Genomic DNA, 23,011 nt, shown 5'->3' with positions numbered 1-23,011 from the left:
GTCCGTGGTAAACTGCAAGGAGCCGGGTCACGGCTCACATGTTCACTCTCTGTGTTGATTCTCTCTGACACACTACTTCTGGCAGCACAGGGTTGACCCATAGGCATGCGCTTTGGACTGAGCGTGGATCTTGTCTATTTACTTACTAGTTGAGTGACCTTCATGTGAAGCTCCCTCAGCCTCAGTTTCCTCGGCTGTGAAATGGGCATCATCATCTTGGTCTCACAGGGACCTCAGTGAGAACCCAACGCAAGGAAGGGAAGGGTGCCTGGTGGCAGTTAACACGTGCTCCCGGCCCCCAACACCCACCGACAAAGAAGGACCCTCCCTCCCCCAGTGTTCCCAGGCTCCCTGTGGGTCCAGAATCAACAGCTATTCCTCAGAAGCAGCAGAGGGAGGCTCTGGGCTAGAGGCTGGGAGGGCGGGGACACGGAAAGGGGGTGGAGTGGGGAGGGACGGAGGGAGGGAAAGAGTAAAGGACATCGTTCTGATGGAATTGTCCCGCAGCACAAGGGAACCTGCACTGGATCTGGAGGCACAAATGTAATAACACACATAACAGACGGTCTGACCAAAAGTCAGAAGATGCGCGCTCTGGGAGGCAGGAGATGATTTGAGATTACACAGAGGTCTCAGGGGGTCTACGCGGCTGTGACAGACACCTGTGCAAGGTCTCAGGCGGGGATGAAAAGGAAGCAGGCTCCTGGGGACTGAGGTTGGGGGGTTGCACTGTGTTCGGGACCCCTCAGGCCACAGCCCACCAGGGGCATCCAAAGGGAGCACAAAACACACACGGCAGGGGAACTGTCCCCGGGCTCTCACTGCAGCCAGGCTGGTTCATCTCTGTTTATTTTTTCAAAACAAAACTAAAAGCCACCACTCAAAATGTTTGAGAAGACTGCTCAAGTTAAAAGCTTTATGTGATCTGCAGCCAGAACATCGCAGACTGGTGGGCAGAGAGGAGAGCTCCCGGCAGCCCTCGGGCAGGTCCCGGCGGCCGGGCATCTCCCACTCCCTGCCGCTCGGCCGGCCGCCGCTGCTCCTCTCCGGGCTGCGGTCCAGGCAGCGGTCCAGGCAGCGGGCGTGGCCAGCCGGTGGGCTGAGATTGGCGGCAACCGCAGATGGCACACATTTCCGTTCTCTGCTGGGCTTCTGATCTGACCATCCAGCACTTCAAGGGCCCAGCGTGCTCCCGCCCCTGCCAGAGGTCCAAACACATCCGCCAAGACGGCAAGCGGGTCCAGGCCCGGGCGCGGACGTGGTCAGAATGAAGATGAAAAGACAGTTCCTGGCACTCTGCATCTTCACCGGGGAGGGGGAGCTCCTGGCCTCCGGGGTCCAAGGGTGGAAACCCGGTTCATTGTCATCACTGCTCGTGCTTAATGTTGGCTTCACTTCGCTCCAGGGTGACCCCGCTGCTGTTCCGGGCGCCTTCCTTCCTGTTCCAGTCCTTCTCCGTGTAAAACTCCGCCAGCACGGGGCAGTGTTCGGAAGCCACTCCGCCCCAGGACCAGTCATCTGGAATCCAAGGGTTCGTGAGGCCCTCTCTCACGACAGCCCAGTGACCTGAGGCAGAGGGAAAAGAAACCAGAGGTCAGGATATAGGGGATGGGGGATGTGAGGGCGGGGTGTCGCAGGCTGGCAAGTGGCTGCACACCTGGGCTCCCTGATGAGACTCAGCCTGGCTTGTCTGTGCAAATGCGCTGTCTCAGCCCATTTGATTTTCTCAGCAAGTGAGGGTTTACCACGTAAGCACTGAAACTACCCCTAAAAAGCTTAACAGCAAGGGGGCAGATGAAATGATTTCTAACTTCCCTACAGCCCAGTGTTCTCAGGCTCCCCAGCTCCCGTGGTGAGAGCACTGCCTTCCGCTAGCGCCTCCTTGCAGCCCCAGTCACTGTCTTGCCAGCAGGCCATTTTTACAAACTGCATCTCACCTAGTTTGATGACTGTCACTCCTCTTGAGACCCACTTTCTTCATCCTCTGGATCCTCCCATGACACAGTCCAACAGGAAACCGGTGCCCAGGACGGGAAATTCTAGTCTTGAGGATTTAAGTCTCAGCTGCATGTCGGGGTCTCACAGTGGGACCCCAGCATTAATACTTAAAACATTCTTAAATGTCTCGCTGAAGTATACTCTGCATCCATTGGCATTAGTGAAGCTTCCAGGCAGGACTAAGAACAACTGTTCTTGTCTTTCATCAAAAGACCCTACCATTGCGACTATATTTCTGTTTTCTGATCCAAAGTCTGCTCAGCAAGTGACTGCTATGGGGGGGGGACTGCTTTTCAGTGCTGAGATCACCCACCACACCCTGGTCCTGGAGGAGTCCTGTTTAAAGCACTTCTCCCATCCTGTCAGCTCACCCCTAACCACTGCTCCTCAGGGCATGGACGGTGAGTCAGTAAACCTCAGGCCACAACACAGCGGCTGAACATGATAGGTCTGGAGAGGTGTTTGCTGAATGACTAAGTGTCTTAAAATTAGGCTACATTATCAGCTCATCTTGGAATCTGGGGATGCTGCCCAGGATACACTGGAATTGCCCCTGTGGTACATCAGTGAATGTCTTTTAATTATTTTTCACACCCCTTCACTCTTAAATGTGACTCTATTTGAATCACAATGACACAGTCACCTAAATGATAACCCAGTAAATGCCTGGGAAGGCAACTCCTGGCTCTTGCTCAAACCAAGTGATCCGGAACTGTCAGCTCAGACAGGTGCATTCTACTCCATTTCGGAGCAGGAGGAAGGACGAGTGACTTGTGTTTACCTGTGAAAACCTTCTTCAAGGTTTCACTGATCCAGATGTTGTCCAGAGTCTTTGAACCTTGAGGATTCTTGGTGCTGATGTTGGTGAAGGTGCGTGCGGGGATCAGGGGGTAGAATTTTTCTTTCCTCAGAATATCATAGTCAGTGCTGTCTGGCCCCTAGCCGAAGTCCCCTAAAACAATCACGTCTTTTTCTCCTGGAAGTGAAAGAAAGAAAATCAGGAGTTTAAGAGGAGGTGAGAAATGAACCCAACACTGACCACAGCCCATTTAAGTGGGATCGTGGCTGTCTGATTTGACTCTTAAGGTTAGGACTACAGCATGGTTCTTATTCTCCCAGTGTTTCCAAACTCCTTGTGCCAACCCCCTCCCAAACTTAAGAACAGATTAGTGACACATCTGGAAATGGGGGTCAGTTTGATGGAGAGATCACCCCTGCTCCAACCCATGGGCTCCAAATCTCACAGCACAAAAAGGCCTAAGGGTCCTGCTCAGATATTTAACAAAAGCTCAACAAACATTTATCGAGCACAGAGGGAAGATCTTGGGAACACAGGGAGAAGACAGCCATCCACAAGGCAAGGAGAGAGGCCTCAGAAGAAACCAAATCTGCCCACACCTTGACCATGGACTTTCCGGCCTCCAGAACTGCGAGAAAGTAACCTCCTTTTGTTTAAGCCACCTGGACCGTGGTATTTTGTGACTGCAGCCTGAGCACACTAACACAGGGCCAAAGTGGAAAGCTTTTCCCTTTAAAGTATCTTCAATATTTCTCTCAAAGTTTGATTTACTAGAGTGAGTGGGATAGTGATGAAGTACTTTCCAAAGTGAGCAGAGAGGACAGTGGGCCCGAGCGAGCCTCCCTGGGATTCGTATGGACGGCCTGACCGTCATGGCCTGTCTCCAAGGTCCCTTCAGGGGAGCCACGTTATCACAGGGAGCGGCATTTCTGTCTCATCTTGCAAGGGAAGCTTTAAGGAAAGCAGTTCATAAACGAAGGCCAAATGCATCTGAGACTCAGCAAATCTTTTTCCTGGACATGAACATGCTTCAGTAACAATGGCTGGAGGGAAAGAAATCTAAAGTGGAAGGACACACGCCACCAGCAGAGGACTCTTGCTCACTGCACATGACGCCCTCCACCGAGGGGCGGGCGGAACAGAAGGAAAGTGGAGGGAAGCCTTCCCTGCAGCCACTTGTGTGGCCCACAGAGATTTAACCCCTCATGCTAGATCCTAACAAGAGCAGGGTGAGCCCAATCACGTGGTCTTGAGAAATTGGTGCCTCCTTCCAAATAGCAAAACTAACTTGAGAATAACATTAATAACATCTCATCCGTGGCCAGTGTTAATGACCATTCACCGAGCCCTCACTGTGCACTGGACCCTCTGTGCAGGTACGAGGCTGAGGCTCCGAGAGGTGGAAAGGCTTGCCCAGGGTCACCGAGCCAGCACTCAAATCCAGGGCTCTTAGCAAAGAGCAAGGATGGAAAAGCCCCGTGTGCCTGGAACAGTGCCTGCTGCCCGGCAGATGCTTGACAGACACGTGTGGAAGAAACAGTGAACAAGGCGAGGGGGAAAAAAGTGAGGGAAAAACCTCAAAATTAGGGTGCAGTGCAATTTTGAAAGGAAAGAAGGAAAAGGTGCTGCATTTATCGACTATCAAGGAAAACTGAAGTTAAGAAAGTCTGAGGCAGGAGGTTCCCATGTGGCAGGGAGGTTTTCACTGGGGTGCAGATCTGAAGAAGTGTGAGCCGTATGAGACACTTCTGAAGCCAGGGGAGATGCAGGTGTCGAGGGTCAATGAGCCGAGCTCTGTGTAACTTTAGGGATGAAAATAACAGCTCTTTTTGAACAGGCACGTCTAGGCTTTTTCTTTCGGTTAAATCAGTTGGGTGATAACATGGCGACAGTCCTTGCCTGAGAGTCCCCAGATGTGTGGAGACCGGAATTCTCTTAGAAGGCTGTCCACCGGGGTGGGTGCCTTAATCATCTTGGTTGCTGGGAGTGAGGGGAGAATGCTCGGGGCTGATTTGCTCCAAGTCTCAGGATTTATAAAATGCCAGTGAAAACAGCAGAAGCCGGTCCCCACGGGGGGAAGGAAGGTCCCCCCCAGATGTCAAGGATGACTGCACCCTGTGTCCCTTTTGCTGAGTTCACAGAGAAGGCCCCCTGGCGGGTGTGAAAGCAGAGAATTCCATCAGAGGATGGGCACACCCAAGCTGACGTCAACCTGGGTGCACATTCCAGACAAAGGCAGAAAAGCCCAGAGTTTACTAATCAAGTCGGCTCTGTTTGCTCTGATAGAAAGAAGCCCATGGAATATAGGCTTAGTCTTTGTTTTAGCTGAAACGCCTCTGCTCATCGATGCACCCGTGTTGCCCCCCGGGCAGGCTGCGGCACTTCCTGAATCCTGGGTCTGCCGCGTCACCAGTTAACAATGAACTGGACCTTAGTTACACACAGGGGGACACAGAAACATGAGTCACTGTCCATACATGGGTGTGTCAAGGCCAAGCCAGGCTGTGGGTCGATCGATAGTCCCCTGGCAGTTTGGAACATAACCTGCCTAGGTTTGCTAACAAAAACCTTACCAGTCCCTGGATATCAGGGAGGGGAAAAAAAAAACCAAAACAGAGAGAGACTAAGGTTATCAGAGAAGCTAGAGGCTGGCATCTTTCCTTTCTGCTTCCACGAAAAGGAAAACCTTGAGACTGAAAAGAAGAGAAACATGCATGGATCTGAAAAGCTATCAAGTCAGCCTTTTTAGGCTGGAGACTGCAGGTGAACAATTTCCCACATAGTTGCTCCTTGGATGAAATATCTCAGCTTAAACATCTTTCTGATACTATCTTAGCCTGAAGACTCATAATTTAAGGAGAATGCTGGTCACAGCACATCCTGGTTCAAAATGTAACTTGCATATCAATGTTTACAGCAGCCCTAAGATGGAAACAGCCCTAGTGTCCATTGACCAATAAACAGAATAGTATTTGGTCTTAAAAAGAAAGGAAATTCTGACACATAGTATGAACCATGAAGATGTAACATTAAGTGAAATAAGCCAGAAACAAAAGGACAAATTTTGTAAGATTCCGCTCACAGGAGATACCCAGAGTGGTCAAATTCATAGAAACAGCAAGTTGAATGGAGATGCTCAGGGACCCAGAGAAGGAGGTATGGGGACTTTATGTTTAACGGGTGCAGTTTCAGTTTGGGGAGACGAAAAATTCTAGAGATGGATGGTGGTGATGGTTGTAAAACAATGTAAATATGCTTAATATAACTGAAGGCTTAAAAATGGTTAAGATGGTAAGTTTCATGTTATACGTATTTTACCACAATAAGAAGTCTTTTCAAAATGTAACTTTGTAGTCTGACTGAATTATTTTTATAGCCAAATCTTCATAAGCCCATTGTGAGGGGCCAACTTAACAAGGAAAAAAATGCTGAGCAAGCTAGAGAACACTGGTTAAGACTCTAGTTTATGGAAGAGAATTCCAGCCTCCAGCTGTGAACCCTCATCTAGAGAAGCTTTGAAAAAACCAAGCGCAGTCACACACGTCCCTATCTTTACGGCCATGTCAAGTTTTCTTTCTGGTAAACCGTGCACAGAAAACCTTCTGTGTTATTGGCGGCAGAACCCAGAAAACAGACAGCCCACCTTTCTTCTAAAGTTCAGCTCTTTTCTATGTTTTCGTAAACCCATTGGCTTTTTTTTTTTTGAGTCAGTTCATGTTAGCTGAGTGCCTACTATGTGCTGGGCACTTCCTCAGAAGGTCACCAAGCCCCCTGAGCACCCTATCAGGTCACCACTGTCCGTCCCCCGCTAGACGGAGCTTGAAGGGGTGGTAACTTTTTCTGTCCTACAGAAAGAGCTGAGGTTAAAATTCAGCTTTCCCGTCAGCTTCAAGGCTCCTTCGGTAAGGTCTGCATCCCACCGGAGAGAAAAATGCAACTCACTGCTCGACCAGACTTTCCCACCCTTGTCATCAACTTTTCCTCCTTCACAAGAAGAGCACGTGCAGATGTGCAGGCAGCGCACCCAGGGCAGTTGACCCACAGTGAGCTGTCACCGGGGAGGGTGTCATCACTGAATCCGTTCCATCAAACAGAGGCTGAAGAGCCGCAAAGCTGACACCATGGAACCCGTGTGCTAGACTCACGAAGAAAAGCTGTCAGCATGTCCAGGGCAGCTGGGCTCCCTGAGATGCAGGGAGTGTGGTGGTTTCCTGGGCTTTGCTGCCTTCTGACCAGATGGCCAGATGGCCAGATGAAGGGATCGGACGGAGAGACACCCAGAAGAGGCAACCCCTTCTACAACTCCTGCCCTGCAGAAGTGGGAGCTGAGAAAGACAGCCTCCTACCTTTCAGGGTTTCCTGCAAGGTCTGCACGAAGCTGGCCTAGCGGTGGTTGTCGCTGTGATTCCTGCTCGGGTTCTCGCTCCCTGGGAACGTCAGGGCTGCCAGGTGAAGGTTCACAAGGATCAAGTCATTACTTCCCACCTGGGCAAGAGGAAAGGACACATCAAGGACAGGCGCGATGCTCTTACTTCCCGCTTTATCTGACTCACACACAGCTTCACGCCCAGCGCTGAGCACAGAGGCTGGCGCACCCTGGGAGATGGGCACCGGAAGGGTTTTCCGACCCCCTGCAGGACAGAGACCTATCTTGTTCTATCAGTGCACCCCGGCATCGCACCTGCTCCTCCTGGGCCTGGAAAATTGGACACATCTGGAAATGGCAAATTTTTGCTTTTTGCTTTTTGTCTTCTAAGCAACTAACACGGGGGAAGTGGGGGTCTAGCGACTGGTTGTTACCAAAGACCTGGGGCTCTTAGGCAAAGGGCCAGACCTCCATCCCCTGCCAGGACCCACTGCTGGGACCCTCCTCCTTCCCCACTGCCCACCCCTACATGTTCTTCTCCCACCAGAGACCACTGTGCCCTGATGCGCACTGTCACCCGATTTCAGACATGTCGAGAACGACAGCCGGCCGGACCCGAGCAGCGCAGGCTATGCCTGTGCCGCGTCCCCAGGGGTGGCCGTGGTGCACAGGTGCGGAAGCGCGAAGTGCGGGCGGTCCTCGAGCACCGCAGCGTTGCTCAGCTGCTCAGAGTTCAGCAACCTGCCCTTCCGTCTGTCATGGCAACAAAGAGTAAGCGCTGCCAAGCAGCAGCAGGGTGCAGGAAGTGGAGGCTGCCAGTTCTGCCTTACAGATGTGCCAGCACCACCGCCCAGCCTGGAGGGTGGAGGGCTCTCTCTGCAGCTGTGGCTCTGACCGTGGGGGAACCACCTCAAGGCTGTGGGCAGGAAAACCCAGTGTGGAGAGGTGAGCCGCATCTCTGCTCCTACCACTTGTCTGGCCCGCGACATGCCATGAAGTGCGGCAGGCTGCGCGTCTGTCGAGGCGATCGCTTCACTTGGACGCCTTGGCCAATATTTCGTGACCTGACAGCATTTTTCATTGGCCATTAAAAACAGCCTGCCTCTTAGCGTCACTGGCTGGTTCTGCCTGTTGCCTTGCTTGGCCAAAACCATTACAGCCACTTTACAGATAAAAGGGATCCAGTGTGGAGGCAAGACTGGTATTAACAGTGACACCTGGCTGAATTCCACATCAGCACCATAAGCACAACCCACAGACACCCCAGGGGTGTGCGTGTGTGTGTGTGTGTGCACGCGCACACGGAACACCAGTGCCTCTACAGCTATGGGCCTGAGGGGGACAGTCCTGGGCTGGACCCCAACCAAAGCCATCACAGCCCCAGCACTGGCTGCCCCAGCCCGGCGCTGCCAGAAACTGTGCTGGGGTCTGCAGCAATTCGCAGGCTACGGAACCTCTCTGGAGCGTGTGGTGGGTGGGCGGGGTGGGCAGCAGGTGGCTTGCTAAGTGCTATGGCCAGGGACCGCTGCCTGATCCTGTGACTTCACAGGGATAAGGCCAACTGCTGACTTGCTGATCTGTTTTGACTGCTGGCTTCTTCTTGCTCCTGCTGCCCAGCTTCTGACTGCTTGCTGTTTATTAATATTTCCCAGGGATGTCTGGGGAAATTAGAGAGAGAGCACAGATCTGGCTGCTTGCTGCTCTGGACTCTGGTGAGACAGGGCTTGTCTGGAGGTGTCAGTCATAGGGCTTCCCTGGCTCCACTGCCCAGAAGCTCCTTCTGAGCCCCTTTCAAGCCCAAATGACCCCTTCAGAGTCCCCCCTCTCCCTGGTAAGAGAGAGGGTCCTCAGAGAAGTCCAGTTGCCCTCTAATCCAGTGAGTCCCAAATGCCCAGCCTCGTTAACCCCTGTGCAGGGAAGACTGAAGAAGCATTGAAGCTTGAAACCCAGACATTGTGTGTGTCTGGGGCAGGGTCCAGGAACCCCTGATCTTAAGAATCTCTCCGGGTGATTCCGAGGTGGGCCAGGTTTGGGCAGCAGCCCCCTGACCTTCCCGCCCGCATGTCAACGTGACCAGAGCTACAGATCCTCCAGATCCCTCTCATTCTTGCTCTGGACGTGGTCCCCAGCCAAGGGAGCCCCAGGAGGGTGTGCTGCCCCAGCCCAGAGAGAAGAAAACCAAGGCAAAAGATGAGCTTCTCCAGCTCACAGCTCAGAAAGGGCCTTTTTCCCTTTTTTCAGACGGAGTGGCTCTTCACGGCGACATGAGCGGTACCTTGAACCTCGCAAGGTACGGGCTGGGACCCACGGGCTTCCCGTGCCCGTTGCCAGGCGAGCTCTCCTGCCAGGCGGCGTCTCTCAGCTCCACCCCGGCTGCTGTGTCCCACAGGAATCCCGCAAACCCGGGCCCCTGCAGGAGAAGACGAGGGTTAGTGTGTGTAGGGGGTCTATCTGGTGGCAGGGCTCAGCCCTGAGCGGAGGAAGAGGCAGGTGAGCCCAGGAGGAGACGATGGGGAGCAGCAAGCTCTGCTCTGGGTCCTGAGATTACATGCCCAGGGGCTGCTTCCGAGACAAAAGCACACCCAAAGCCACAGCGTGTTCCTCCTTGTCCCCCCACCCAATTTCCCAGACCGGCAATTTCAGGGAGCTTCACATACTGCCAGGGGTGCCTGGGCTCTTCTCTTTTTGAGGGGATGGGGCGGGAATGGGGACCCAGATTAGGCATGGAGTTATCTTTTTAATCATCACACCCCATGAAGTAGCTGCTCACACTCCCATCTGTCAGATGAAGACAGCTGCTCAGAGAGGTTAAGTAACTTCTTTAAAACCCCATAGCTGGTAAGTGGCAATGCTGAGGATCAAATACGAGAATCCAAAGGGTGGTTTTGCTTACAACAGCTGGGATCTGGCACCTAGCAGAAATTCAATAAACATGTGCTAGATGAACAGAGGTCAGGAGTAACAGTCTCAGTGGTTTGGAACCAGTCAAGGGTCCTCTTCAGGTGGATGGGGCCCCACGTGGGGGTCTGAAGCCCCAGGGCAGTGCGCTGCGAGGGCCAGTGAGTGGGGCAGACAGACAGGGTGGTGTGAGCAGGGTCAAGGTCTCTGGCCATCAGAGGGACCACTCTGAATCTGCCTGCTTCCTGCTGCTGCCACCGGGTGCCTTGTGGAAAGAGGAAAGTCTCCCCCTACCGCCAGTCCGGCTGCTGGGGGCTCTGTGCAGGGGTCGGGTATCAGCAGTGTCACCCGGTGGGGGCAGCGATGCTTGTTGCGAAAGGAGAAGTGACTGCATATCCTGAGTGGGCTCTGGCCGAGTCGCCAGCTTCAGCTTAGTCCCGGCCGCACGTGTGTGGCAGAGGAGGGAAGGGAGGAACAGCGTTCTGCCTGCTGTGCGCCTTTCTATTTTAAAATGATCGACCTGCCCACCCACTCGTGGGGGCACTAGTTTAACAATGAGAAGACCTGGGTCTCAGAACCGCCTGAGCCACTTAGCGGTGGGATCTCTGGGAGCTGCTGTGTTTTTCTAAACCTGTTTTCTCAGGTGTAGAGTGAAGGAAATATGATTTGCCCTGTTTGGATCAGAGGGTGATACACCCTTCCCCCCAATTTACTGTTTCCCAAGCGGTGGTGCCAGAGTAACCTTAAGTACCACTAAGGTCACCCTCTGCTGTAAAACCCAGGGGCCCTCCGGGTGGGCACCTCCCTGTTCATCACTGCCTTGCACGCCTGCTCGCCTATGTTCCCAGCATGACTGGGCCTTCCTGGCCTTGTATTGCTGCTTCTTCCACTACTGGTTCCTCACATCCTTCTGGGAGCTTTTCCCAAGCCCCCAGCTCAGGTGGGCCCTTATCCAGAAGAGCTGCCCTCAACATGGCGTGGTGGGAGGAGAGGGGGCATTAGAGTCAGAGAGCGCTAGCTGGGTCGGGGCCTGAACCCCACCTCGCATCAGCTGGATGACTTCTGGGCAAATCATTTTGTCTCACTAGACCTCAGTGTTCTCATGTGTGGACCGCCCCTCCACCAGGGGGTGAGGCTGGAGACCAAGGAGGAGGCACCTGGACGTCCCTTCAGACACTGGAGAAATGGCAGCTGCTGCCACACTCTCTCCTGCTGCTCCGCGGTCCAGGTGGCACATTTGTGACTTGCACACTGTTTGTTACATCCAGACAGTGTTTAAAATAATTTTAAAATGATCTACCCACATTTAAAATTCAGGAAATTTCACATTAAAATCCAGATATTGGCACCTTTTGAGAAACCAGGAGATTTGTCCACTGGCCCACAACTCTCCATGGCAACCTGAGACAGGCACCCGCTCCCTGCCCAGCACCACCGGGCCTGTCTGCCACCCGTGCCTGTTAATCAAGCATTCAATGCACGTTATCTTTCTAAATCCTACAGCCATCCTGTGAGTGAAGAGAGGGCTAGTTGCTCCCGTTTTACAGATGAAGGACTTGAAGCTGCGAGGTTTAAGAGGCTTGAACTTGGGCCTCCCTGCTGTTCTCCAACAGCCCTGACACCCTACCTGGAGTCCGGTTACCCGGCCTGTCCCCACCACAGGCTCTGTCAGGCTCAGGTTCGGATCCCCGGACATGCAATGAATGAAAACAAGCTGGGCTGGGTGGCTGGGTCTGTTTTTGTCACCATATAGATCTGGCTTGTAACACAGTGCCTGGCATGCAGTCGCCTTTCTAACGATTTGTTGAATATGAATGAATAAAAAGCGTTAAATGCGCTGTTAAGAGCCTTGTGAACCTACCTATGTGTGAAGTGCTATTAAAAAAAAGGAAAGGGGCATTATTGTTATTTTCATGTGGACTGAGAAGGGACAGCTGTGGGCTTGAGTGGTAAAGACCAGATACATTCCAGTTTGACAGTATTTCCAGCCTCCTGTGAATGCACGCTGGCTCCCACCTACAGCAACCATTTACACACTCCAAAAGCCAGAGAAATAGAACATAGGTCACACTTTAAGGTGTAGCTAAAAAGAGAGCTTACTGTCAATAAATGACTGGATACTTTTAATCCAGTAAACATTTATCAGTTAAAAGCCTCAAATCTCAACATCACTCAGCTAAGCACCATTCATGTGTGTTTACCAGCATACTAGGAATACTAGAGAGAAAAAAATATAGCATCTGCATTTATAGAAAAATTATATGATGATACATTTTTTCCACTCATAATTAGCCGGGTTTTTTTTTTTAAATCTACAACTCCACTGATACTGAACATTTCAAGTGAATAAAAACCAATCTTGAATATGATATGCCAGAGTGAAAATCTATATATACAGAGATTTACCCAAACCCAGATGGGTGATCCTACTGAAAGAACATGCAAAATTAAAATCGGCTGAAAATTCCCACAGACCATTTCCACGTGCACAGTTCCTCCCACTGAAAGCCAAGAGTGCACACGCAATTAAGTGGGTCTGAAGTTTTTAGTCAATGAACATGGGCTCGCCACAAACTTGGCAGCGGCTGGAACCGTGGAGAAGGGATTATGAGCACAAAGGACAGAAATACCCTACTTGTGGCCTTGGTTCCAGACAGGATTTCTCCTCTCCTCCCAACACCCAAACTCCCATTTCCGCTGGGTGGCAGTCCCTTCCCGATCCAAACAGGAAACGAGAACCAGGGCATTTTGAAATGAATGGCAAAGAGCTAAAAAGTGGGCAGAAATACAAAATCACACCAAGGATGTTGGCAAAGGAAACATTTAAATGTCTAGGGTTGGGAGGAAAAGAAAATGGGAAGAAAATCCAAGTTCTGCAGATGAGGATACCTTCTGGAGCTGAGTCGAGGGCGTCTCTGAAACAATGAACTTCCAGCATCCTCGGGGCCCCTTCCACTTGCGGATGTTGGGCAGGATTGGCTGGTTGAGCTCCGTACAGAACTGTGAAGACAGAGCACAGGTTGGTGTGTGTTCTCACAGCAGGCAGAGCCAGTAAACCTCGATCCTGACTCATCAGAGTCTCATCAGATTCCATCCCCGTGTTCTCAAATACCAGGGTCTGCAAAGACCCAGACGACAAAACAGGTACCACAAATTAAACAAACTGTCCACCTATGAAAGACACAATTATCACCTGGGGACACTCAGTTCACAGCAATCGACTCTCTTTGCAGCATTTTACCGCAAATAGTTCAAAACAAGTTGTCAGAATCCATTTAATTCTTGTAACACTAGGGGTTTCAAGGTTCCACGAGGGTCTACATCAGTATCAGATGCAGAGGAAAAAAGATGAATACATGGTGTCTTGTCTTCCCACCATGGAGCTTAGAGGTGCAAAAACTGCCCCCAGAATTTAGTTGATAATAGTGAAATAACTTGCATGATGAAAAATGGTAACTAGACAATGTGATCATTTCATAATGTATAAAAATATCAAACCACTATGTGGTATATCTGCGACAAATACAATATTGTAAGTCAATTATGCCTCAACTGAAGAAAAACCAGCTGACCCCTAGCTTCACCATGAGCCACCATACTGTCCACCTTGGTTTTGCTCTGAGAAGAGACGCCTCCTGTCGTGATGGTTCCTACGCCCCACGTGTGTCTACAGGGTGAGATTCTTTCCGCTTGTGCGTGTTCCACCAATATGGAACCAGAAGGCGACTTTATCGTCAAGGAAAACTAAAACTGCACAGGCAAAGTAAAATGAGGAGTTGAAAAACTATGGGCTTGAAAGTGTGTGGACCAGTTCCTCTAATTCACGCCTCACATGCAACCCCGCCGCTTGGGGATGGCTACTTTGAGGGGTCCTCGAATTTTTCAGATACGGGCTCAGTTTTTGAGATGCCCTGACATCTGGTACTGCCCCTTCCCAGTGACACCCTCCTGTCCCTTTGCTTCATGCACCTCGGAGCACCCCACTCCTCTCTGTCTCTGCCCGGCACTCCAAGCGAGTCTCTTGGCTTCCTTCTGGGGCATCACTGCTCTTTCTTTAATGAGCCAGCCTTACCTAATCTTACTCAGCCCCACGGCTTCAGCTTACACCTCTACCCCAAAGGCCCTCAAATCTATACCTGCAGCTCAGATTTCCCTCATGAGTTGTGAATTGCATTTCAACTTCCTTTTTAACATTCCCATCTGGAGGTCTCTATAGAAGTGAAAACCCAGCAGCAGGTCCCAAAGGAACATGCCATTCCTCTGCCCCACCCCATGCCCATCCTGGTTCCTGGCATTTGCATCCTTCCGGCTGCTCTGACTCTTGCCTCTCCTCCTGTGTCCCATCTTGCATCCAGCCCCGCCCATCATCACGTGTGTCTGGAGCACCCTCTTTCTTCTTCCAGTCCCACTGCTGTGGCCTGTTTCAGAGCCCCATCTCCTCTCACCTGGGTCACTTTTAAGAAGTCTCCCTGCCTCTGTTACCTGGTCACCTTCCACCTGTCCGCTGGGTCAGTTGTGACGGCTGCACTGATGCCCCACCCCTCGAAGTGTGGTCCTGGGCCCAGGAGCATCAGCATCACCTGGGAACTTGTTAGAAAAGTTCTGGCCCCATCCTAGACCTACTGGATCAGAAACTCTAGGGTGAGGCCCAGTGATCTGTGTTTTAACAAGCCCTCCAGGTAATCCTGATGCCTGCTAATGTCTGAGAACCACTGTAGCTGCTACCTCCTCCCAAAGCATCTGCCCCAGATTTGGGGCAGCCCCTTCCTGGAAGGCCTCAGCTGCAGAGAGCAGCACTTGTGCCCCTCCTGAGGCGCTCACATCCAGTGGCTGAGAGATGGCAGGATCTAACGGTCTGCTCTTTGCTCTCCTGTTGCTTATGCTGTAAGAGGGAAGATGAGGCATAAGCAAGTACTCAGCCAGTCATTTCTGTGGCAACTGCTATGGAGAAAATGAGACCGGGCAAGGGTGGAACGTGCTGGGAGGCTGCTCCAGATACACGCTGCTCTAGGAGTTAAGCTGCCTTTACAGTTAGATGTTAAGTGCCTGCCTCTCGCCAACAGTGGTTGCCATAAGGGAAGGGACTGTACCCGAATCACCTTCATGCAGCCCACCTGGCACAGCGCATGGTGCCCAGTGACGCTCTGAAAGCATCTCCTGGTGAACCAGGAGACTCCAGGGAAGACCACCGTCCTCAAATCCACGTGTGATAAATGAGAGGAGGGATTGCTCCTTGAAGCTAATTATCTAACATTGCCTCAATTTTAACCTGACTTTGAGTTTGCCTGGGAAGTGTTCTCTCTGGGATTTGCTCATCGGTGACTGTTGTCCACTCCCCTTTCAACACTGCCCAGAGGCCGTGGACAGTGTTATTCCCGAGGGACGCTTCACCCCAGATGAACCCCCATGGCCAGATGGTCCTGGCTGGTAACTATCCCTGGGAGAGAAATGAACCACTTTGGAAAATGCAAGAGGAATTTATCAACTCTGACTTTAGGGATCCAGCGAGGAAATGTACTTACAAATGGTCCAATTTCCTGCTGGGGAATCATTTGCTCAGTAGAGTAATCATTAGAGCTGAATCCAAGAATCATTAAAAGTGAGAGCAGCTCTCCACTGCCCATCTGGTGCCTCGCTGCTCTCCACGTAGGGGGTCCCAAGCCTGGCTGCTCGCCCGAGTCTCCTAGGATGTACCCCAGGAAGCTCTATTTTTAAACATCCCCCCCAGGTGATCAGCCAACCAACCACATTACAGAGCCTCAGCCTCTCGGGGCCCGCTGTGCTAGGAAGAGCCATCTGCAGGCAGCCGGAAATCTCATCTCTCCTAACCCTCGCAGGACCTTCAGACATCTGGAGACAGATGAACCTCTCGTTCACGCCACAAACCCCAGTGCAGCGTAAACATGCCCATTCCTGGCAAAGCCACTGTGATCGGCAGGGTGAGAACCGGGAAGAGGGGGCACAGGCTGGCATGTTTCCCACGTGCACCACTCCTACAGACAGGCTTTGGGGACTCACGTGGTGCTAGTCCAAGTGTGCTCATCGGTATCCCCTGGGATCTGAACATGCTATTGAATTAGAATCCCCAGCAAGGAGCCTGGAAATCTGTGCTTTAACAGCCCCTCCAGGCGGCTCTGACTCGAGATGCAAGTTGGTGTTACTGATGAAGGAAAGACGTTCTCCATTTTCTTTGCTTTATACCTGAAAGACGCTCTGCGCAGGGAAACTCTGGGAGATAAGGAACCATAACTCCTGAACCCTGAGGTATGTAAGGTATTTTGTAAGGTCCTTGATGACCTCTCTGGGCCCACAGAGTAGATCGTCCCTTTCCCTGCCCTCTTCTTCAGTATTTCTCATGTTATTGGGGACAATTAACAATATAAGGGACCAGGGAGAAGACTGCTGATGGCCGAAAGCCCCCTATGCCTAAACTTTCATGATCAGCGTCAGGTAAGGGGCAGGTATTCTCTTCTATTTCTAGGGCTGAAAAAAGACTTGCCAGCTTGTTGACATAGCTGTCTGTTTGCACCTACAGTTTGCAGCAAACCTAAGGATGGGAGCATCTTTTGGGTCCTTGCTACTCAGAGTGTGGGCCGTGGACCAGTATGTTAGAAGTGCAAGCTCTCAGGCCCAGCTCAGACCTCCTGCACTGGGATCTGTATTTTCCCAAGCTCCCGGAGGTGGGGAGGGTTCATGAGCTCAGCCAGCTCTGAGAAGCCTGCTCCAGAGCCTTCCCGTTTTACACACCGCCCCTGGCCCCCCACAGCGCTCACTCTACCAGTTCTTCACGAGTACAGCCTGGAAAGGTTATGCCCCAAAATGAGTTCACATTCAAGATTACATGGCTGATAAAAGAGTTAAGAGGTAGGGTCTGAACTGAGGTCTGTCTCCTGATGCTCCACCTCCAGGCCCGGACAGGACAGGTGGGGCAGGTCGGGCAGGTGGGGCAGATGGGGCAGGGGCAGGCTGCAGGGGGTGGGGCCAGCCCACCTTTAGCGAATCCTTAGATCCTTTCTCCCCAAAATTTCAAAGGAAAACAAAAGCTTCCTGCGAGAGCCCTCCACATCTGAATTCTGCCTCACGGGTCTTTGTTTTCTTTTCTTTTCAGAACAGCTGGTTCTCAAATTGTCTGCTTCGCCCACGTACCAGAAGGAAGACATATTACTCGTAAGTAAAAGTGGCTCACCATGGCCAAAAGGATCCTGCTGCAGCCCTGCCTCTAAGATCCTTTCCCAGGGCCCAGGGGTCTGCGGGATGGTGGAGCAGGGATTCCTCCGCCCCTTGGAGGCTCACTGGGCAACTATCATTTCCTCATATTGAAAGAAAGAGGTGGGCTTGTTTCTTTGGAGCCTTGGTAGTCTCCTCAGAGGGCCACCTCCAGGGGCTGGAAGAAGAGGAGCACGGAGGAGCTCGGGACCCTGGGCCTGTCATCTGACATCCTGGGTCTCAGTCTCCCCACGTGTAAAGTGCAAGGATACGAGGAGAGGACCCCGCCAGAGGCTCTTCTGAGTCCTGCAACTGCCTGATGCTAGGACACGAGGAGGAGAGGGTGGAGAACAGGGAAAGGTGGGAGCATGCGGGCAAAGAAGTGTAAAAATGGCAGAGAAAACACGGGATTCTCATAAGCATTAAAACTCCTTCTTCCCTCTTTCTGTGATAATCGCCACGTGAACTCCACGAAGAAGTGGGTTGCGATGACTGGGTTAACGTTCCAAAGGCTTTCTCCCAAACAGGAAGAGGACAGTCCACTCTGCCAAAACATAGCATCAGTTGTTTTCCTTAACGTGCCCTACGCCCCATGGGAAGATCCTTTGCTAAACTGCCAAAATATAACTTACTTACTAACAGGTAGTCATTCCAGTAGGTTCAGTTTGGGTAAATCCAGCAACAGTAAGAAAACATAGGTGGCCAATAATCTATGACCAGGTTAGCTCCTGAATGCTCTGAAAAACCGAGACCCAGAAGCAGGAGGAAGGGGAGGAAAGGGGACGAATGTTTCCTAAGTGCCAACTATTTGGCACTTTTCACATATTATCACCTTTAATCCTAATGCCAACCAAGGGAGGCAGTTAATAATTCTCTCATTTGACACGTGGGGAAAGCACGGTTCAGAAAGGAACACAGCAAGGTCACTCACTGCCGGCCAGTGGGCCGGGCAGGATGAAACCTGGGGTAGCCAAGCCTAATGCTCAAATGCACGTAGGAGAGAAGGCCCCGGAAACGCATGTTAAACCAACGCACCCCACGTGACAATGCACACCCACGCATCCCAGATTTGGGGTTCCCTGGAGCTAAAAGCTGCATGGCCACCATGCTGCTAATGTCAGTTTCCCAATGCGCCAGGCTGCATGGCCTGGGGACACTGCTCTCCCAGGGAGGTCAGCACATCAGGCTGCCGCCTTCCTTCTGGTAGGGTCAGGCACCAGCAGGACACACAGCCAAGCATTCAGAGCTTCCTAGGGCAGCCCCTGCTCTAATGGCTCATGGCCGTCCCTCTCCGTCTGTCGGGAGAAGCAATGGACTCACGGCCCTTTTGTCACTCCGCCCGCGAGCCCCGCTAGGTCAGCTCCATGTACATGCTCTTTCACAGGGACCCGAAAGGACTCTGGAGGACTGTTCGTCCTTGTTTACACATTCTTACCACGCTGAGGAAGATACAAAGCAAACAAGGAGGCATTTCCTCAGCCTCCACAACCAGCTGATTGTCAGCAGCTTAGAGCCCAGGGAAGTGACACCCACATGCACTCCTGTCAACAGAGCGGCTGCTGGTTCTGCTGGCCTCTCCTCTGTGCTCCCAGAAGTTACTCAGCACACGTTTCCTGACTGAGATAGTTAAACATAAGCAGGGCCAGGACGGAGGTGGGGGGGCGGCCTTGTCAGGGCAATTAGATTTCTTTGCAAGGGCGATTATAAAATGGAGAGTAAGGAGTTGAAGGTTTTGTGGAGCTGGAAGCCAGGTTAGAACAGGGAGGGAGAGGCACAGGGCCCAGGACCCTCGCGTGGGGGTTCCACACTCCTGTGCTGCCACCGTCCTCATCATCCCTTATTTCTGCCCTTCAGGGACACTTCCAGAGGCTCTTCTCCAAATGTCTCCAGATGCTAAGACTCTTAATCCTCGTCTGTAACACGGGGACAGAAATCACTCCCGCCTCTCTCGTTTGGTATGTCTGAAGCAGGGAGCACATGGCCCGGCGCCCAGCAAGCCTTCTGTGTTCCTGCAGTTGTCCCATTGACTGGGCCACACCCTCAGGACAGAGCCAGGGACAAAGGCTCCCCGCCTTCAACAATTCCTCAAACACGCCAGATGAGGAAGTGGGCAGGAGCAGGGTTGCGGCCAAACGCCATCAAGTTGCGTGCTGGAAGGGAGAGCCCCCTAAAAGTGCAGAGACGGACAGACAGACGGGACACCGTAGTGTAATGGTCTCTGTGAAGAAGGGAATGGGTTCATCCAATCATTCAATAAAAACTTAATAAGCACTGACCACATGGTCATCCTGGACTAAATTCTAGAGCTATAACAATGAGCAAAAGAGACTTGCCCCCTGAGCTTCCCTGCCCACTGAGCTTACAGTCTGGGGAAGAAGGGTGTTGGGGTGGCAGTGTAGGCATAGTTCTTTTTTGTTTTTAATTATAGCAAAAGTACTTTTATTGAGGTCATTCTAGTGCCAGGTACTTAACACATATGAATTTATTTCATTCCCACAACATTCATCTAAGGTAAGTGTTATTATGATCTTCATTTGATGCATGAGGAAACAGAGGCACAGAGAGGTTAATTAACTTGCCCAAGATCACACAGCCAGTAAGGGACAGAGCCAGCATTTGAACCCTGATAGTCTGGCTCCAGAACCCATGCTCTGCATACAGCTGCCTTCTGTCTCTGTAGTCACAGTTATTAATGAAATAATCTTCCAAATGTAAAATTGCAACTGCAATTTGTGCTACAAAGGAACAGTTAAGAGCCTGTGGGCATCCAAGATGGTACGGGTGGGGTTGGGTGAGTCTGACTTAGGGAAGGCTTCCCTGAAGAGCTGAGGCATGAGTTTAGAACTCTGGGGTGAGAAGGTGTTAATCAGGCAAAGAGGAGAGGAGCATTCCAGGCAACAGGGGAGCATGTGCAAAGGGCCCGTGGTGGAGCCCGGCATGGAGAGTCTGTAGGACAGAAAGGTCAGTGTGGCTCCAGCAGAGATAGTGAGGGGCAGAATGGTGAGATGAGCTTAAAGGAACAGTTAGAGACCTGGCTATGCTGGGCCCTGTGGGCCTGAAAGGAGTTTGTGCCTTATCCTGTGAGCAACCTCAAAAATCAATGAAGGGCATAAACGCCAGGTCTGCATTTTGAAAAGGCTACAGGGCTACAGCATAGAGTGCAGACTAGGGAAGAGCCAGACCAGCCAGCCAGGGCACCAGAGATGAGGGAGGCTCGACTAAAGGGAGAGTGGTGGACAGGTGAGAGAGACAATCAGGAAATAAGCACACCGTGGCTCAGAAGAATTGAAAACACACTCAAATGCCAGTACGTGAACGTTCACAGCAGCACTATTCCCAAGGGCTGAAAGATGGAAACAATTCAAATGTCTGTCGATTAATGAGTGGATAAATAGAATGCGCTATATCCGGACGCTAGAACAGTATCGAACCACAAAGGAAAGCCGAACTCATACCCACGACATCACTGACAGGCCTCGGAAACATCAGGCTGAGCAGAAAAGCCAGACACAAAAGGCCACAGATTGGATGATTCTATCTACATAAAACATCCAGAATGGGCAGGTCCACAGGGACAAAAAGCAGCATGGTGGTCACCAGGCACCAGGGGGAGGGAGGGACGCGGCGTGACCGCGTAACAGGTACCAGAAACTAGGAGGCAACGGCTGCACAACACGGTGAAGGTACTAAATGCCACTGAATTACTCACTTTAAGATGGACTCTGAAATAGTCAGTTTTATGGTATAGAATTCACATCAATAATTTTAAAAGTGACTTGGGCAAAGGGTGAGATGGTTTAAGGTAAAGCAGAGGAACCACTCTTTTCATTCGACAAGCACCAGGCGCTATTCAGGGAGACAGCTGTGAAGCTGGGCTGCTGCTCACGGAGCCCGGGATGAGCTCGGGAGCAGGGAGGCCGCCTCTGGGTGGGGTTTATTCCAGCCTCCTCTCCACACGGTTACCATGCACCTGGGAGAGATGCACACAGCCTGGTCATTCTTGGAACACAGATTCTCTGAAGCTCGAAAAAAGAGACAGTTTAAGGCCAAATAAAATACTTCGTCCCAAATTAGGCACTAATCTTGTGAGTAATGATTGAAACTAATTATTCTAAGTGGAAGCAGGTCTGAAAATAGCACAGAGTTTTGGAGGATTTTGTGGCTATTTTAGAAGAGCGTAGGAAGTTGCAGGTGGGGTGAAGTACCCCAAGTCAGAGCGGAGACCCTGGGATGGCCACGCCATGACCTGCACCAAGTGTGCCACTCCATAGATTCTGTCGTTTTTACGTCACTGGAGACACATGCCAACCATGAAGGCTGAGAATGCAGAGTTTCATCTGGTACCTCCTACTGAAATGATGAACCAAGAATTCAACAGGAAATGTCAACCATACATGTTACATCATTTCACTTGTAAGCAAAAAGGCATCTGATCTAAAATGATGGTAACATTTCCTAAGTCAAACCATGCTGACTTAGCCGACCACTGTTCTTCCTTTCCTAGAGTCTTCTTCCCTCTTTGATACTTTTCAGGTGAATAGGCTCAAGGAATGAGTAAGATGGGTATAGACAGAGGAAAGACTGACTCTAAACCCTGACATATCATCCCACAGTCCAACTGATTAATAAGAGCACTTTTACCCAAGAGCAACAGCCAGGGCAGGGGTGGGGAGAGAAGAAGCCAACACAAAAGGGTGGGAAACGATTATGCAGGTACTTAAATCCAAAGAAATAATGAAGGAGCAGAACAAAGCTGGCAGTTTATCCCTACCTTCCCACGTGAACACCCACATATTTTTTAAAACCCCAGAGATGTATTTTCTCGGTCCAGAAACACTGAAGACTAGTTCATTCTTAGACTCACTCTGGACAGCGAGGCTCCAGCACCTCCCACACGTGTTTCTGTGAAGAACCCAGGGTTATCGAGGAACTGTCACATTCAACAGAATTCGGATTCATGGACCCTCAGGGAAATTGCTCTGGTTGCCCTTTTTCTTCTAAAACGTCGGCCTCCAGCTATTCTAAATGGTGTTGATGCAGCCTGCCTGTATCAACCAAAAAGCAGCATCTTCAGCAGCAATAACCATAAAGACTTCAAAGCTGCGGGTGAAAGGATTACAGATTCATGACTTGTTTCATTTGCATTATGCCAAATCCTAGGCTTTAAAGCCCGTGTATTTCCTATTTTATTTCAGGGCAAACCACACAGATTTGATAGTTCTTTCCAAGAGACCTATGATATCTCACTCCGTTTATGGCAGCAACAACCACAGGTGGCAATTCACGAAACAGCATTTTCATTTTGGAGAATGTCCTGAGACTCACTGGTTCTCAATTTTCTGTGCTAACAGGAGACATGGAAAGCCAAATTCGCAAAGTATCTTTCAGTCAATCTCCCTCCCCATCACATATTCGGCCAGAGACAAATTAAAATAGCTAAACTGCCTGATGTTAGTTTGGCAGGCTTCTCAGGCTTCCTCCAAATTACTGGGAGTGAGTGGAGTGAAAGAAAACAGGACAGAGAGGAATGTCACAAAGATCAAGTTGTACACCAGGCCAGGGCCACGTGGACGCCGGGACAGTGTCCTGCAGGCACGAGGATAACTCCACATTGATGAGCCATGACCTTGGCGTGACCACGGCGTGACCATGGCATACAAGTCACTAGAATCCTCACCACGTGCCAGCACCACGGTTGGCTCTTCACAAATGTTACATGGTGTGACCCACAGAATGGCTCTAGA

General features: G+C 51.2%; 1 long non-coding RNA gene across 1 annotated transcript in view; it reads right to left on the bottom strand.

Annotated features, from left to right (window-relative positions):
- Nucleotides 1-822: 822 nt before the first annotated feature.
- LOC140697481 (uncharacterized) overlaps nucleotides 823-23,011 on the bottom strand; it is an 89,267-nt gene continuing 67,078 nt past the window's right edge. The window contains exons 2-6 of the long non-coding RNA XR_012074624.1: nucleotides 12,951-13,061; nucleotides 9,439-9,573; nucleotides 7,144-7,282; nucleotides 2,780-2,974; nucleotides 823-1,566 (exon numbers count right to left, since the gene is read on the bottom strand). This is a non-coding gene — a long non-coding RNA (uncharacterized lncRNA). The remainder of the gene's footprint in view (nucleotides 1,567-2,779; nucleotides 2,975-7,143; nucleotides 7,283-9,438; nucleotides 9,574-12,950; nucleotides 13,062-23,011) is intronic.

Source organism: Vicugna pacos, chromosome 7 (genome assembly GCF_048564905.1).
Source record: "Vicugna pacos chromosome 7, VicPac4, whole genome shotgun sequence".
Classification (NCBI taxonomy): Eukaryota; Metazoa; Chordata; class Mammalia; order Artiodactyla; family Camelidae; genus Vicugna; species Vicugna pacos.
The sequence above is the reverse complement of the archived record's forward strand: the minus strand, read 5'-3'. Positions and strand labels throughout refer to the sequence as shown.